We start from the raw sequence: 16,037 nt of genomic DNA, 5'->3' as shown, positions 1-16,037 counted from the left end.
AAAGAAGGTTTCTTGGCCCTGTTGTATCCAGGCCTATCTCTCAACCAAGTCAGTTTCCTAACATAGAAGCTGAGATTGCCTCAGTGTTACTGCGCTGAGTAGGACATGTAAAAAGAATGGATGCTAACAGGAGAACCCAACAGCTATTGTGTGTAGTCAGCTGAAACTGGGAAATGGGTAGCAAGGAGGGCAGAGGAAACGTGGAGGATTTGGTAAACAGAGCCTTAGATGGTGTGACATCCCAGCTGAAAACTGGATGTCAAATGTTGCAGTTAGACCAGCGTGGCACTCTGCAATCAAGAAAGGAATGGTTCCTTGTGAGCAGAATCTTCTTGAGGATTGGGAGATAAGGAAGTTGTAGCAGAAGTAGAGCCAGGTGCAGCATGGCCTAGTGGAAGAACACAGGCCTTGGGAGTCAGAGGACCTGAGTTCTAATACTGGATCTGCTACTTGCCAATGCAAGCCAACTATATGTTCCTTGATAAAAGTGAGTGAAACAAGAATTTTGACTGATTGTGCTGTTAAAATAATTTTCTTTTTAGGTCACGGTGTAACCATTTTTACATGCTGTCAAAAGGATCTTCTTTTTGACCATGATGTAACCATTTTTACAGCATTGCCTTTACCTCTACATGATCACCAAATGGCTATACCTCCAACAATACACCAAAACATTTCTAAACATTATCGCTATGCAATGTATTCTTTTCAAATGGGGTACATATAAACAGTCATTTCAGTTAATTCATTTGCCAACGTATAAATGTGTCCAAAGATTCTTTAGACCTTGGAGAAGATCTAATATTTTCTGTTTTCCTCTGAAGCCATTTGCTCCTCAAACCTCCCCTTCTTCCTACTCTCAAGTCTTTAGGCTGGGAATCATAATGAGCTTTTGATAGGATTTATAAGTCCAGGGTGCAAGTGCAGGAGAGGGAGTGAGGAGATCATCAAGAGGCAAGTCAAGAGGCTAGGATGTATAATGAGATGTATAGTGAGATCGGAGAAGCAGTGTGGCTCGGTGGAAACAGTCCGGGCTTGGGAGTCAGAGGACGTGGGTTCTAATCCCTCCTCTGGCACTTGTCAGCCATGTGACCTTGGGCAAGTCACTTAACTTCTCTGTGCCTCGGTTCCCTCATCTGTAAAATGGGGATGAAGACTGTGAGCCCCACGTGGGACAACCTGATGACCATGTATCTACCCCAGCACTTAGAACAGTGCATGGCACATAGGAAGCGCTTAATAAATACCATCATTATTATTATTATCTTGGGTCCTCTCACTGACCCTATGACTGACCAATCAAATTGCTAAAGCAGTCAGTCAGTGGCATTTATTGAGTGCCCACTGAGTAATGAGCACCACACTAAGCACTTGGAGAGTTCCAAAAGAAGAGGATTAATTAATTCATCAAATTTGTCGATTGATTGAGCACAATCGTGTGTGGTAGCCAAATGCACTCTGTAGTGAGGACCCTTCAAATGGCCACTGCAACCTCTCCCCAGGCTTCTGAGCACCCACCCAGGCTCAACTGTCTGGAGCATTGACCTGCTTCACCCAAGAAATGTGAAAGTGAAAAGCTGTGGGAATTAGTACTTTTCGGGCTTTTGCCTTGGCCACAAGATAGTGACATTGCCACAAGGTGCCGCTTCCTCAGACTAGACTGTGGAAACAGAGACTCTCTTTGGTGTGCTTTCAAGGAGACTCACTTCTAGAAAACATATTCACATCTTTGAGAACCATCTGATGGTCAAATTGAAGAGAGTAACAGCTGAAGGTTCAGAGTCAGAAATCCAAAGCTTCTGTATCTGGTGGAGGGGAGGTTTTGAAGTGGAGGCTGTGTGCCCTTTCCAGTGTTGGCATAGGCTAAGCATGCAGCTTTGGCCAGAAGAGGCTATGACTGATAAATATGGGGGGAAGAGAGAGAGAGCTTTTAATGTTCCTGTTCTCCTAGAAAGAAGGAAAGCCTCTCAGCAGGATATCCTTTTTTGGTATTTTGGTTTTAGTCATCTCTTGAGCGATGTCTGCGGAAAAAGCCAAAGAAAGTGGTAGTTGGCCATTTCCGGAAAGACAGCCACAATGTAGACAGTATAATTTTTTGGAGGCCTCGCAGCGACGGGGCTTCAGCAGGATTAAGTTCCTGGTGAAAAGGTTTGGCAGGGAGATTTTGAAGAATAGTGTTTGACCTAGGAACTAAAATGAGAAAATCACATTTTTCCAGCAACTCAGGAGAAAGGTTGCCTTTCTCTCAGTGGCCACTCACACCTAGCTTGGAGCCTGCTGCAGGTAGTCAGTCAATCAATCAATTATATTTCTTGAGCATTTACGGTTTACTGAGTGCAGGGCACTGTACAAAGCCCTTGTGAGAGTATAATATGACGGACACATTCATTGCCCGCAATGAGCTCACAGTCTAGAGGGGGAGACAGACATTAATATAAATAAATAAACTATGGATATGTACATAAGTACTGTGGGGCTGGGAGAGGGGATGGATAAAGGGAGCAAGTCAGAGTGATACAGAAGGAAGTGGAAGAAAAGAAAAAGAGGGTTTAGACAGGGAAGGCCTCTTTGAGGAGGTGGGCCTTCAATAAGGCTTTGAAACCGGGGAGAGTAATTGTCTGTGGGTTATGAAGAGGGAGGGCATTCCAGGCCAGAGGCAGGACGTGGGCGAGAAGTCAGTGGCTAGATAGAAGAGCAAGGTAGAGTGAATAGTTTGGCATTAGAGGAGCAAAGCGTGCAAGTGGGCTGCTGCTATTGATTGCTTAAGCAACTGAATACATTGGAAATTAGGACGTCACAGTTAATCAAATGTTAATTGTTGCATGAGGGAAAAAAAAATCTAATTTGCAAGAGCTACATTATAGAGCTCCGGCACTTAGAACAGTGCTTGGCACATAGTAAGTGCTTACAAAATACCATAATTGTAATTATAATGCAGTACATCCAGATTATGTTCATTGCATATATTTATCAGTAGTATTGAGTTTCTATTGTATGCAGGAAATGACACAGTCTCTGTCCTCAGGACCTCTGTCAAGCTCACTGAAAAGTTCACGCCAGGGCTTCCTAAACAGAGCAGCTCCTGAAGGAACCAGATGCCCCTGAATCCTCTCCAGTCTACCTCAGGGCTTGTTTTCTTCATCAGGCTCATGTTGCTCTTCTTTCTGTCTCTATTTTTAAGCCCATGTAGAGACAATGAACTCTGGGCATCTCTGTGTGGGACTCTAAATATCTCTCATTCCTTCCACAAGACCAAATGATTTCAGGACACAAATGACTCAGACAAACCAGATCTGGATTCATATTCTTATTCTTTCTATCTCTCTCAAATGCGCGCACACACAAACACACACACACACACACACACACCCTGCTCATTACTCAGAAGTAGTTGGCATGCTCTTTGTAAAGAAGAAGCAGGTGCTTTGGGGTGAGAGAAATATGAAGGTAGAGTGAGTGGAGATTTTTATCCCTGTTAATGCTTTTCTGTTGAAATTTGTAAAAACAATAGAAGCTCAATCTTAGCAAGAATCCAATCTTGTCAAACAGATATCAAATTTCTCACCCACCATGTGTCCCCTTGATGTTGGAAACACAGCTCCCTCTGAGATGAAGCTGGTAACCATACATCAGTAATATGCTTACACACCTATAATAATAATAATAATAATAATAATGGTATTAAGCACTTTCTATGTGCAGAGCACTGTTCTAAGCACAGGGTGATCAGGTTGTCCCACGTGGGGCTCACAGTCTTAATCCCCATTTTACAAATGAGGTAACTGAGGCACAGAGAAGTTAAGTGACTTGCCCAAAGTCACACAGCCAATAAGTGGCGGAACCGGGATTAGAACCCATGACCTCTTACTCCCAAGCCCGTGCTCTTTCCATTGAGCCTGCTGCTCTACTTAGGACTTGTGTACATATCAGTGTACGTTCATCTTCCCCTAAATGCTACCATTTTCCTTATTTGTAATTAATTTTAATGTCTGTCTCCCACTGGGAAATTCCTCTCTAAAAGTCCCCCTATATCTGGACAGACTAGCCTTTCCCACTTTCATGATCTGGCAACAGGTGGTTCAAAGGATTACCGATGAGTTGAGAAAAGTTCCTTGAAAACTGTAAGCTCATTGTGGGCAGGGATTGTGTTTTGTTTTATGGTATTTCAGTGCTTACTGTATGTCAAGCACTTTTCTAAGCACTGGGGTAGATACAAGTTTGTCAGGTTGGACAGAGACCCTGTCCCACATGGGGCTCACTGTCTAAGTAGGAAGGATAATAATCAAATCCCCATTTTACAGTTGAGGAAACAGAGGCACAGAGAAGTTACATGACTTGCCCAAGGTCACACAGCAAGCAGTCGGCAGAGCTGGGATTAGAACCCAGGTCCTCTGACTCCCAAACTCGTGCTCTTTCCACCAGGCCACACTGCTTCTTTGTGCCTCTCAACTTGATTGTATTATACTTTCTAAAGTGCTTAATACAGTAAGCACTCAATAAATACTCTTGATTGACAGATCACTGGTGGTCTGCAGCAGCTCTTGGGTGGGTCTCTGTTGAAATCAACTCTCAGTTGGTGATCAAGAAGTGCCTGAACTACCCCAAATTATCCAGCTTGTTGGTTGTAAAGTCATTCTTTGTTCTTAATTAGAGCAGAGTAGAGTACTGATCCTTTTGTTTCTCGCATCATACTTAGCTTACCTTTTTCTTTCTTTCTTTTAAGCTGATACAGAGACTTGTGGGCTTGGAAACACACCTGCTTGTTTTGTTTGAGTTAAGTCTCGTCTGGTAGAAGAGTAAAAATAGGCCCTTCTCAGTCTAAGCTTGAATTAGCTCCTTCCCAACAAAGCAAAATGTTTCCAAGCTAGAAAAGGTGTTTATTTTTTTTTTCTTTAATGTGTATCTAGGGTTTGCGTGGGCCCTGTGGTAAGACAACTGCATGAAGGCATTCTGAGTTTATAGGGCCCAACTACAGCCGACTGAAAATGTATATCCTGTATAACATTGTCTCATTCCCTAAACCAGTAGCCCCAGCACCTTGCGGCATTTTTGTATTCACTATCCTGCATCCAGTGGAATTTCTGAGTCTGTGATGCCTGAATGCTTGGACAATTTTAGGGAAAAAAAAACCAAACCAAAACCCCTTCAAAGATGTGTTCTTCCCTGTTCATATGGAATGTCAGCATTTTCAAGTACAGACCAGGCATTCTGAATTATCAATCAATTGTATTTATTGAGTGCTCACTGTGTGCACAGCACTGTATTAAGCACTTGGGAGTACAGCAGTACAGAGTTGGTAGACACATTCCCTGCCCACAATGAGCTTACGGTCTAGAGGGGGACAAAGACATTTATACAAAGAAATAAATTGCAGGTGTGTACATACGTGTCATAGGGCGGAGGGTGGGGTGAATAAAAGGAGCAAATCAGAGTGACACAGAAGGGAGTGGGGAAAGAGGAAATGAGGGCTTAATCAGGGAAGGCTTCTTGGAGGAGATGTGCCTTTAACAAGGCTCTGAAGGTGGGTAGAATAAATGTCTCTCAGATATGAAAAGGGAGGATGTTCCAGTCTAGAGGCAGGATCTGAATGAGAGATTGGCAGAGAGATAGATGAGATTGAGGTGCAGTGAGTAGGTTGACGTTAGAGGAGAAAAGTGTACAGGCTGGGTTATAATAGGAGGGCAACGAGGTGAGGTAGGAAGGGGAAAAATTATTGAGTACTTTAAAGCCGATGGTAACGAGTTACGAAATTACTTAAGTAATTACTTAAATAGTTCAATCCATCAATCATTGGTATTAAGTGCTTACTGTGTGTCCAGCACTGTACTAAATGCTTGGGAAAGTATAATAGAACAGAGTTGGTAGATGTGATTCCTGCCCACAGGCACTTACAGTCTAAAGCTGGAGAAATACATTAAAATTGATTACAGACAGGGGAACTTGCACAGTATACTTAAGAACTGTGACACTGAGGTGAGTATTGAAGTTCTTGAGGGGTACACAGCCAAGCATATAGTCAACACAGAGGGGAAGATAGATAGGGCAAATAAAGGGCTTAGTCTGGGAAAGCCTCTTGGAGGGAATTTGTTGTCCTTTGTACAAGTATACAACTAAGATAATGTAACTGAAATTCACCTAAGCATGTGGGCAGAAAAAGCCAGTGCTTGGGTAGTCATCCCAGCTGCGTTGTGCACACACAAAGGCCAACCTATATCATGTTTCTTGTTTACTGTGCCTGCCGCTAATTCTGCTTTTGTTTCCTTGTCTCTCCATCCGTATGAAATCACCGCTCAGAAGGAGCTGTGCCTTTCTGGATTGCAATACACTGGGCTGGTCTGTCTGCTGCCTCAGACTCTTCGTTTTGAGCTTGGATGCAGCATTGCTTGATATTTAAGTCCTCCCAGTTGCCAGGGGGTGGGGGGAACTGCCTAAAATTTTCTAGGGCAACCTCTCTGCCAGAGATGCATAAAACCAACTCAAATAAGTGTCCACTTCCTAGTTCAAAGGTAGGAATTGTAGGGGTATTTCTGTTAAGAAGTTCGATGTTCAGCAGGATAAGGCTTTACCAGAGAAATAAGTGTGAAGGAGAGGTCTACAGGAGTAAATGGTAGTCCCTTGGGTGATCAGGAAATAGGCAGTCTTCTGAGCATTGAAGGTGAAATAAAAGAAAACCAATGCCACATTCTGGGAAGAGAGCAAAGGGTTTCAAAGGTCTATCAAATCAGAATGAAATGAGAGCTTAGACTGCAGAGGAGTGGAGTAACAGAGATCTGAAGGCAAAGGTTAGTAACCTCAGTGCTCAGTGGAAGAAATGAGGAAAGGAGGAATTTACCGGAGAGCCTAAATGGAGGTGCACGTGCCTAAATCAGTCAGTCAATTGGATGTGTTGATTGAGTGCCTACTGTGTGCAGTCCCTTTCAGTTCACCTTCAAAGCATTATTAAGGTCACATCTCCTCCAGGAGGCCTTCCCTGATTGAACACTCTCTTCCCCAGCTCACTCTCCCTTCTTCATCATCCCCTGCAATTGGACCTTTGGACATTTGATATTCACCCTACCCTCCCCTCAACTCCACAACAGTTATGTACTTATCTTTAAATAATATATAATACATAATTTATATTAACGTCTCTTTCCCCCTCTAAACTGTAAGCTCGTTATGGGCAGGGAATGTGTCCACTAATTCTGTTGTATTGTACTCTCCCATGTGCTTAGTACAGTGCTCTGCAAATAATAAGTGCTCAGTAAATATTGATTCATTCAGTTGTATTTCATCAATTGCAGAGCGCTGGACTAAGTGTTTGGGAGAGTACAACATAATGAATTTGGTAGATACATTCTCTGCCAACAACGAGCTTACAATTTACAGTAGCTTAGAACAGTGCTTTGCACATAGTAAGTGCTTAATAAATGCCATTATTATTATTATTATTAGAGGAGGAGACTGACATTAATATAAATAAATAAATTATGGATAAGTGCCATGGGGCAGTCACAGACCTGCACCCAAGGCAGAAAAGGAGGCTCAGAAAAAGATAAGAAGCTCAATTTCCAAAACTCTAAGCTAGAGATAGTGAAATTATATCAGAAAGACTTCAGAGACAGGTCAAGGACCATAAATAGTGAAAGTTCAGGAGTGTAGAGGAATAACTTCCTCACAGTGAGGATTCACGAGCAGGCTGGATTGCGTTCCAGTCTCCACCTCAGGGAAGGTTTAGGTGTGGCCCTTCCTGGAGGCAGGGAGATGGACAGAATGACCTCTTAAAATGGCCCCTTTCAGCTCTAGGAGTTGATAAAATGAGAGTGTGGCCCAAGTAATTAACAGCGCTCTATAATCCATATGGAAATTGCTTTAGACAAGTCATGTTGAGCCCTAGTGTACTGACCATCTGCCACCACTGGAGAGAGAGCAAAGGCGTTTCCATTGTTTCACAAGAACCCCTGGCTGGGAGAGCTGAAGCCATCTGCTCCTGGAGGCAAAACCTGGGGCCAAACCACCAATAATAATAATACTAATAATGATGGCATTTGTTAAGCGCTTACTATGTGCAATGCACTGTTCTAAGCGCTGGGGAGGATACAAGGTAATCAGGTTGTCCCACGTGGGGCTTCCAGTCTTCATCCTCATTTTACAGATGAGGGAACTGAGGCCCGGAGAAGTGAAGTGACTTGCCCAAAGTCACACAGCAGACAAGTTGCGGAGCTGGGATCAGAACTCACGACCTCGGACTCCCAAGCCCGGGCTCTTTCCACTGAGCCATGCTGCTTCTCCCAGTCACTCAGAGATACTTACCCCTCTGGCCATTATTATTATTATTATTATTATTATTATTATTATTGTTATTGTTATTATTATATTTGTTAAATGCTTACTGTGCGCCAAGCCCTGTTCTGAGCCCTGGGGTGGATACAGGAGCAGCTGGGGAGCAGTGTGGCTTAGTGGCAAGAGCCCAGGCTTGGGAGGCAGAGGTCATGGGTTCTAATCCCGACTCCGCTGCTTGTCAGCTGGGACTGACTTCTCTGGGCCTCAGTTACCTCATCTGTAAAATGGGGATAGTAATAATGATGATGGCATTTGTTAAGCACTTACTATGTGCAAAGCACTAAGCGCTGGGGAGAATACAAGGTGATCAGGTTGTCCCACGTGGAGCTCACAGCCTTAATCCTCATTTTACACATGAGGTAACTGAGGCACAGAGAAGTGAAGTGACTTGCCCAAAGTCACACAGCTGACAATTGGCAGAGCTGGGATTTGAGCCCATGACCTCTGACTCCCAAGCCCGTGCTTTTTCCACTGAGCCACGCTGCTTCTCTAATGTGCAGGCTGGCCTATGGACTCTTTCTGCCAAACCTTCAGGAAGTAGATATTATGACATTCTGAATTCTGACATTTCCAGATTCCCGATGGATTTGCCAGAGTGAGGTACCCATACCGGCCTGAGAGCTGCAGACAGTGGGCAAGAATCAAGCCTACAGATTCTAGTCTACCAAGTGCTTCAAGCGCAGGGATCTGCCACCAGTAGGAACACAGTAAATGGTGCTGACTGGATTGTGTCCAGATTTCCCTTCCTGGCATCATTCATTCATTCATTCATTTGTATTTATTGTGTGCTTACTGTGTGCAGAGCACTGTACTAAGCACTTGGGAAATGATTCGCATAGTCAAAGATCCCTTTGTCTCATATTTGCTCCATTTCTATTTGCCAGTTTCTCTCTTGCCCTCTCTTAGCTTTCTTCACCTCCACCCAGCACTCCCATATCAACGTTTCAAGTGTCAGCCTCCAGAAAATTTTTCTTTGGCCAACACCTAATTTCCTGGTAGTCTCAGCCAAATTTCTTTTGAGTCCTCGGGCCACCGTGCACAATGCCTGGTATGGCTATATAGGGAATGTGTTTGCATTCTGGTTTAAACTGGAGGTTTTGTTCATTTACTTTTTCATCATCAAAAGTGTATTCAGTTATAGTTAGTTATAACTATTTTTTAATGGTATTTGTTAAGCTCTTACTATGTGTGAGGCACTGTACTAAGCCCTGAGGTAGGTACAGGTTTATCAGGTTGGACACAGTCTATATCCCACGTTGGGCTCACAGTCTTAATCTCCATTTTACAGATGAGGTAACTGAGGCACAGAAAAGTTAAGTGGCTTGACCAAGATCACTCAGCAGGCAAGTGGCAGAGCTGGGATTAGAACCCAGATTCTCTGACTCCCAGCTCCTTGGTCTTTCCACTAGGCCATGCTGCTTCTCTATGAGCTAACTAGATCTGATATACCATATGCCTGGGACTGCTTACCATTAAAATAACATTTTTTTATTCCTATCTATCAGTCAATGGTATTGAGTGCTTGCTAAGTTCAGAGCATACTACTACAAGTTTAGGAGAGTACAATACAAATACAGACAGTAGACATAATCCCTGCCATCAAGGACTTTATAATCTAGTGGTGTTCCAGTTTCCAGTTTGGCCCAGTTCACTTGTGGCTGGTTGATTCCTGATTGAAGCCCCACATAGGAGGCAGTAGAGTCCAAGTCAGACCAGGGTCAGCTCTCTAACAGTCTGAACCCCCCTGCCTCAGGGGGCTTGGGTTCAGGATGGCACCTGGCCCAATGTCAGGCCCCAGTAGCATTCTGTTGTCTTGAGAGCCAGAAACGGTATTGGCTAACAATCTACCCCAGGAACCATGACATCAGCACATCACCCATACTGACAGAGAGCATCTCAGGTGTTTCCAGCCCCAGCCCTGTGTCCCCTCCATCCCACTGCCTCTCTGGGCTGTCGCAAACCCAAGTCCATTGAGCTAGTGTTCATTCATTCATTCAATCATATTTATTGAGCGCTTACTGTGTGCAGAGCACTGTACTAATGGGCTGAAAGAAAAAAAATATTGTATTAAGCGCTTACTCTGTGCCAGGCACTGTACTGGGGTGGATACAAGCATAATGGGTTGGACACAGTCCCCGTCCCACATGGGGCTCACTATCTTAATCCCAGTTTTACAGTTGAGGTAATTGAGGCAAAGAGGAGTAAAGTGACTTGCCCAAGGTCACACAGTAGATAAGTGGCAGAGCCAGGATTAGAGTCCACATCCTCTGACTCCCAACTTCATGCTTTTGCCACTAGACCACGCTGCTTCTCTCCGTTTCTGCACGGGCTGAACAAATGGCTTCCAGTCAATTCCACAATAGAGTGCTCCTTTACGGTTCACTCGTTCCCCTTTGAGTTTAAGAGAAAAGGGCACAGGGCACAGAAATGGGAGTTTGAGATTTACTTTTTTTGGAAATGAATGTGGATTTGCCCCATGCCAAGTTGGCTAGCGTCTTGGGAGCATCAGCCAACACTAAAGTGGCTGTGTTCCTGGTTCATTTGATCACCAACGTGTTCTGTTGCTGTCATGAACAGCATTTTACACCCTGCTCAAGTGCTTTCCAGAGTCCACAGAAACGATCAGCCCCAGGACTAGGGAGTGCTAGACCCACCGCCTTTCCTCCCCGATCCCATCTTTTCCCTCCTCTCATCCTCTCCCTTTCCAAGTTCTGCTCCCACTTCACAGTGGGATCTTAACTATAAATTAAACCATTTTACTGGTTGAACTGAAAAAAAACCTTTCAGGAGCATTTTTAGTAGGTTTTATAAGGTCTCCCAAAGGAGAGAGACTTTTAAGGTTTGCTAATAGGCAGTTTCTTATTTCCAGATAAGGACACTGCCTACAATTCTGATTCTATCCATGCCTATTTAGGATTTCAAAGACCACACTTTGGCTGACTCTGCATCTGTTAGAAACAGGGCCTTGTTTACGCCACAAGAAGCAGCCCGGCCTAGGGGAAAGAGCACAGGCCTGAGCGTCAGGAGACCTGGGTTCTAATCCTGATTTTGCCCCTTGCCTGCTGTGTGACCTTGGGCAAATCACTTAACTTCTCTGTGCCTATTTCCTCATCTGTAAAATGGCAGGCATTTTATCCCTGTTCTGCTTCCTTCTTAGACTCTAAGCTTCATAGGGATCAATCAATCATATTTATTGAGTGCTTACTTTGTGCAGACCACTGTATTAAGCACATGGGAGCGTACAGTTTAACAATATAACAGAGTTGGTAAACACATTCCCTGCCCACCACAAGCTTATAGTCTAGAGGGAGAGATAGGCATTAATATAAATAAATTGCAGATATGTACATAAGTGCATAAAGTACAAACAGTCTCTAGACTGTAAACTCATTGTGAGTAGGGAATGTGTCTGTTTATTGTTATACTGTACTGTCCCAGGCACTTTAGTGCAGTGCTCTGCTCATAGTTAATGCTCCTTAAATATGATTGAATGAAAAGTGCTCTGGGTCTGAGCAGGGTTGGGGCGGTGAATAAAGGGAGCAAATCAGGATGACGCAGAAGGGTGTGGGAGAAGAAGAAATGAGGGCTTAGGGAAAGCCTCTTGGAGGAGGTGTACCTTCAATAAGGCTTTGAAGGTGGGGAGAGTAATTGTCTGTCGGACTTGAAAAGGGAGGGTTTTCCAGCCAGAGGCAGGATATAGATGAGAGGTCGGCAGTGAGAAAGATGAGATGGAGGTACAGTGAGTAGGTTGGGATTAGAGGAGCAAAATGTACGAGTAGGGTTTTAGTAGGTGAGCAGCGAGGTGAGGTAGGAATGGGCCAGGTGATTGCTTTAAAGCTTTAAAGATCAGGCTGTCTGATCTTTTTTAAAAAATGGTATTTGTTAAGCATTTATTATGTGCCTGGCACTGTACTAAGCGCTGGGTTAGATGCAAGGTTGGACACAGTCCAGGTCCCACGTGGGGCTCACAGTCTTAATTCCCAATTTCAGATGAGGTAACTGAGGCACAGGGAAGTTAAATGACTTGCCCAAGATCACTCAGCAGACAAGTGGAGGAGCTGGGATTAGAACCTAGGTTCTTTGACTCCCAGGCCTATGCTGTTTCCATTATATCACACTGCTTCCTAATCTGTTTGCATTGTATCAACCCCAGCTTGGTACATAATAAGTACTTAATGAATATCATTATTATTATCATTATTGTTACTATGAGTATTGTTATTCCTTTTAGCAGCATAGTTGATATGGAGAAAGCAGGCCCAGTCCATTGTCCCAGGGAAATCTTTGGGAAATTCAGGGACCATATATGTCAAAGCCTGTTGCCCTCGAAACCTAAAAAGAAAGTAATCTCCTTTCACAGAAACCCTGAGGGGAGGGGGGATATTCTGGAGTGAATTGAGTTGCCAGAGAAGATTGCTACATTACTAGATTAACTGTTTTTATTTTTAAATAAAATGTCTAAACATCCTACTCTGGGAACGCACATTGGAGCCAAAAAAATAGTGGGGAGATTTGGACGAGTGGATTGGGCTCCTTGCAGCTAAGTGACCTCACCAAGAAGTAAAAGGTCCAAATGTAAACTTCTGTCCGGACAAACGAGCAGCACCCAGCGGCTTCAGTTCTCAGAGTATGGGAGCCGACAGAGCAGGAGACTTGAATCCTAGAAACGTGGTGAGTTCTACCCTGGCAACCGCGACTTCCCTGTGTCTTTTTCAAGGAGAAGGCAGAGAAGGGGAGCAGGCAGCTGCCTTCATAGTTAACTGCGTAGACTTCTCTTCAGTCCGGGCTCAAGCTGCTTTCCCTTTGACTTCAGGGAGAGTTTTTCCTGAGAAAGGATAACTGGATTGAGCCTCACGGGGGGTTTGAACAGCTGCTGTGTGTGTGTCTGAACGGATGTATTATGTTCAGGGGGATTGAGAGCCGATACTATTCATGACAATGGTATATTAATTCATGTGAAATGAGGAGGCGGACTGCTTCCTGCTTCTGAGAACTGGGGTCCACAAGGCACCAGCCCCAAACATAACTGTTTTCTTCTTGGCCTCATCAGCGGGGAGGGCTGCAAGGTCCAGACAGACACCACACCATTCCAGGTGGCTGGCTTGTACGTGTTTCAGCTTACTTCACCAGACAATGGTTCTGTCTGCACCTACGCCTCTTGGCCCCAATAGCAGAATTCAAAGTCATCAGCTATTTTGGTTGGAAGGAGGACCGGCCTCCTCTTCTGACAGGAAGTGGAGGAATCAGACCTCAGAGAATTGGGGTGGGGTGGCAGGGGGGAAGAAGTTTCCAAGTTTGTTTTTTTAGTGGCATTTATTAAGTACTGAAGCACCATGCTGATCTTTGGGGTGGATTCAAGATAATGAGTTATAAGATAACAAGAATACAGTCCTTGTTCCCTGTTCACAATCTAAGAGGTGGGAGAATGGATAGCTTTTCCTCATTTTACAGATTCATTCATTCATTCAGTCGTATTTATTGAGCACTTACTGTGTGCAGAGCACTGTACTAAGCGCTTGGGAAGTACAAGTTGGCAACATATAGAGACGGTTCCTACCCAGCAATGGGCTCACAGTCTACCGATGAAAGAAACCATGGCACAGAGAGGTTAGGTGACTTGCCAGAAAAATCACACAGCAGGCTAGTGGCAGAGCTGGAACTATAGCCACGATTTCCTGCCTGTCAGTCCCATACTTGTTTTCCTAGGGCATATTTTCACTCTGTCCTTGTTCTCTGTGACCTCTCCCCTATTAAGTTCATTCTTATCCCAAAAGCTTTTCAGAGCATGGGCCTGGGAGTCAGAAGATCCTGAGTTCTATTCCCAGCTCTGCCACTTGTCTGCTGTGTGACCTTGGGCAAGTCATTTAACTTCTCTGTGCCTCAGTTACCTCATCTGTAAATTGGGGATTAAGACTGGCAGCATGGTGTAGTAGAGCACAGGTCTGGGACTGAGAAGGTCATGGGTTCTAATCCTGGCTCCACCACTTGTCTGTTGTGTGACCTTGGACAAGTCACCTAACTGCTGTGTGCCTCAGTTACCTCATCTGTAAAATGGGGATTGAGACTGTGAGCCCCACATGGGACAGGGACTTTGTCCAAACCGATTTGTTTGTATTCACCCCAGCGCTTAATAAAGTGCCTGACACATAGTAAGTGCTTAATAAATACCATCATTTTTATTATTATCTTGGGTCAGACTGCCCATTGCTCTACTTTTGCTTCCACCCTGTCAGGGTAGGAATGGAGAGATCTGTCGGGGTAGGGAGAAAAGTACTGCAGCTGCCTTAATTGCCTCTTTTCACTCCTTGAACTCGACCCCTTTAGGAATCCTTCTATTAGGGTCAAAACTCCTGTGAGGCCAGAAGCTGTCATATTTCTTGTAAAGAGCGAGGAGTTGACTGAGCCAAGGGACTTCCTGCCAGGTGTTCCCCAAGTACAGATCCCACGCTTAAGCAGCTTAGTAAAAATCAGTTCCACTCATATACATGAACAGGTGGAAAATTACCTCATCCTGCAGAGAACTCGGGGCTTCCTCTACATTCATTCATATACTAATCCCAAGAAGTAGCAGCATGAATTTGTTAATAGAATCTAGATGTATGAGTATATTAGCCTGCACAAATATACTTTACATATTATACATGTACATTTTCAGGATGAGGGCAACCTATCATATTGAGTGCTTACTGTTTGCAGAGCACTGTACTAACTGCTTGGGAGAGCAGGGCAGAGACAGACTTGCATTTCATCAAATATGTCAGTTCCTTATCTCACACATTTATCTGATTTGGGGTGTTTTTTTTCCATCTTTGAGTGAATACCTTAAGTCTGCTTTCAAACTCCCCCTAAGATGTTCAAGAATGATTCAAGAATCATTTAGGGTTTATTGTAACTTGTTTTGTGGACCTTACACTATATTAGAAATGATAGCTATGTAAATTATAATGGGGGACCCCATTCCCAAAAAGACTCATAAAATACAATGCCAAATCCACTGTAGATCCAAAATATATTTTTATTTTCTGCCCTATTTTTCACTTTTTTAAATGGTATAAATTGTTTTTACTATGTGCCAGGCACTGTGCTAAGTGCTGTGGTAGATACAAGCTAATCAGGTTGGGCACAGTTCATGCCCCACATGGTATTCAGTCTTAATCCCAATTTAACAGATGAGGTAGCTGATGTACATATAAGTGAAGTGACTTGCCCAAGGTCACACAGAAGACAAGTGGTGGAGAGGGGATTCGAACCCAGGTCCTTCTGACTCCCAGGCCTGTTTCACTCTCTTAATTGTAAGATGCTAAATAGGTAAACCTTCAAGTCACGGGTGGACAGTGTGTGTCTCGAAAGAGACAGGTATAAGCTCATTGTCAGCAGGGAACATGCAGCACAGTTTAGTGGACAGGGGACCGGCCCAGGAGTCAGAAGGACCTAGGTTCTTAACCTGGCTCCACCACTTTTCTGCTATGTGACCTTGGGCAAGTCACTAAATTTTCTGTACCTCAGTTACCTCATCTGTAAAATGGTGATTAAGACTGTGAGCCCCGGGTGGGACGTGGACTATGTCCAACTTGATTAGCCTGTATTTACCCCAGTGCTTAGTACATTCCTGGCATGTAGAAAGTGCTCAACAAATACCCTGAAAAAACAACAAAAAAAAACTCTGTTGTATTCTCCAAAGCACTTAATACAGTACTCTACATAGAGCAAGCACT

General features: G+C 44.0%; 1 protein-coding gene across 3 annotated transcripts in view; it reads left to right on the top strand.

Moving 5' to 3' along the window:
- Positions 1 to 16,037, top strand: part of SPARCL1 (SPARC like 1) — a 110,215-nt gene that overhangs the window by 71,323 nt on the left and 22,855 nt on the right. The window contains exon 3 of one of the 3 annotated variants that reach the window (XM_038769218.1): positions 12,814 to 12,990. The exons of 1 other annotated variant lie outside the window; for it this stretch is intronic. The gene's annotated coding sequence lies outside the window, so the exon portion shown is untranslated. Of the gene's footprint in view, positions 1 to 12,813; positions 12,994 to 16,037 lie in introns of all 3 variants that reach the window. One more of the 3 variants, XM_038769216.1, reaches the window with a different exon arrangement.

Source organism: Tachyglossus aculeatus, chromosome X5, assembly GCF_015852505.1.
Source record: "Tachyglossus aculeatus isolate mTacAcu1 chromosome X5, mTacAcu1.pri, whole genome shotgun sequence".
Lineage (NCBI taxonomy): Eukaryota > Metazoa > Chordata > Mammalia > Monotremata > Tachyglossidae > Tachyglossus > Tachyglossus aculeatus.
The sequence above is the reverse complement of the archived record's forward strand: the minus strand, read 5'-3'. Positions and strand labels throughout refer to the sequence as shown.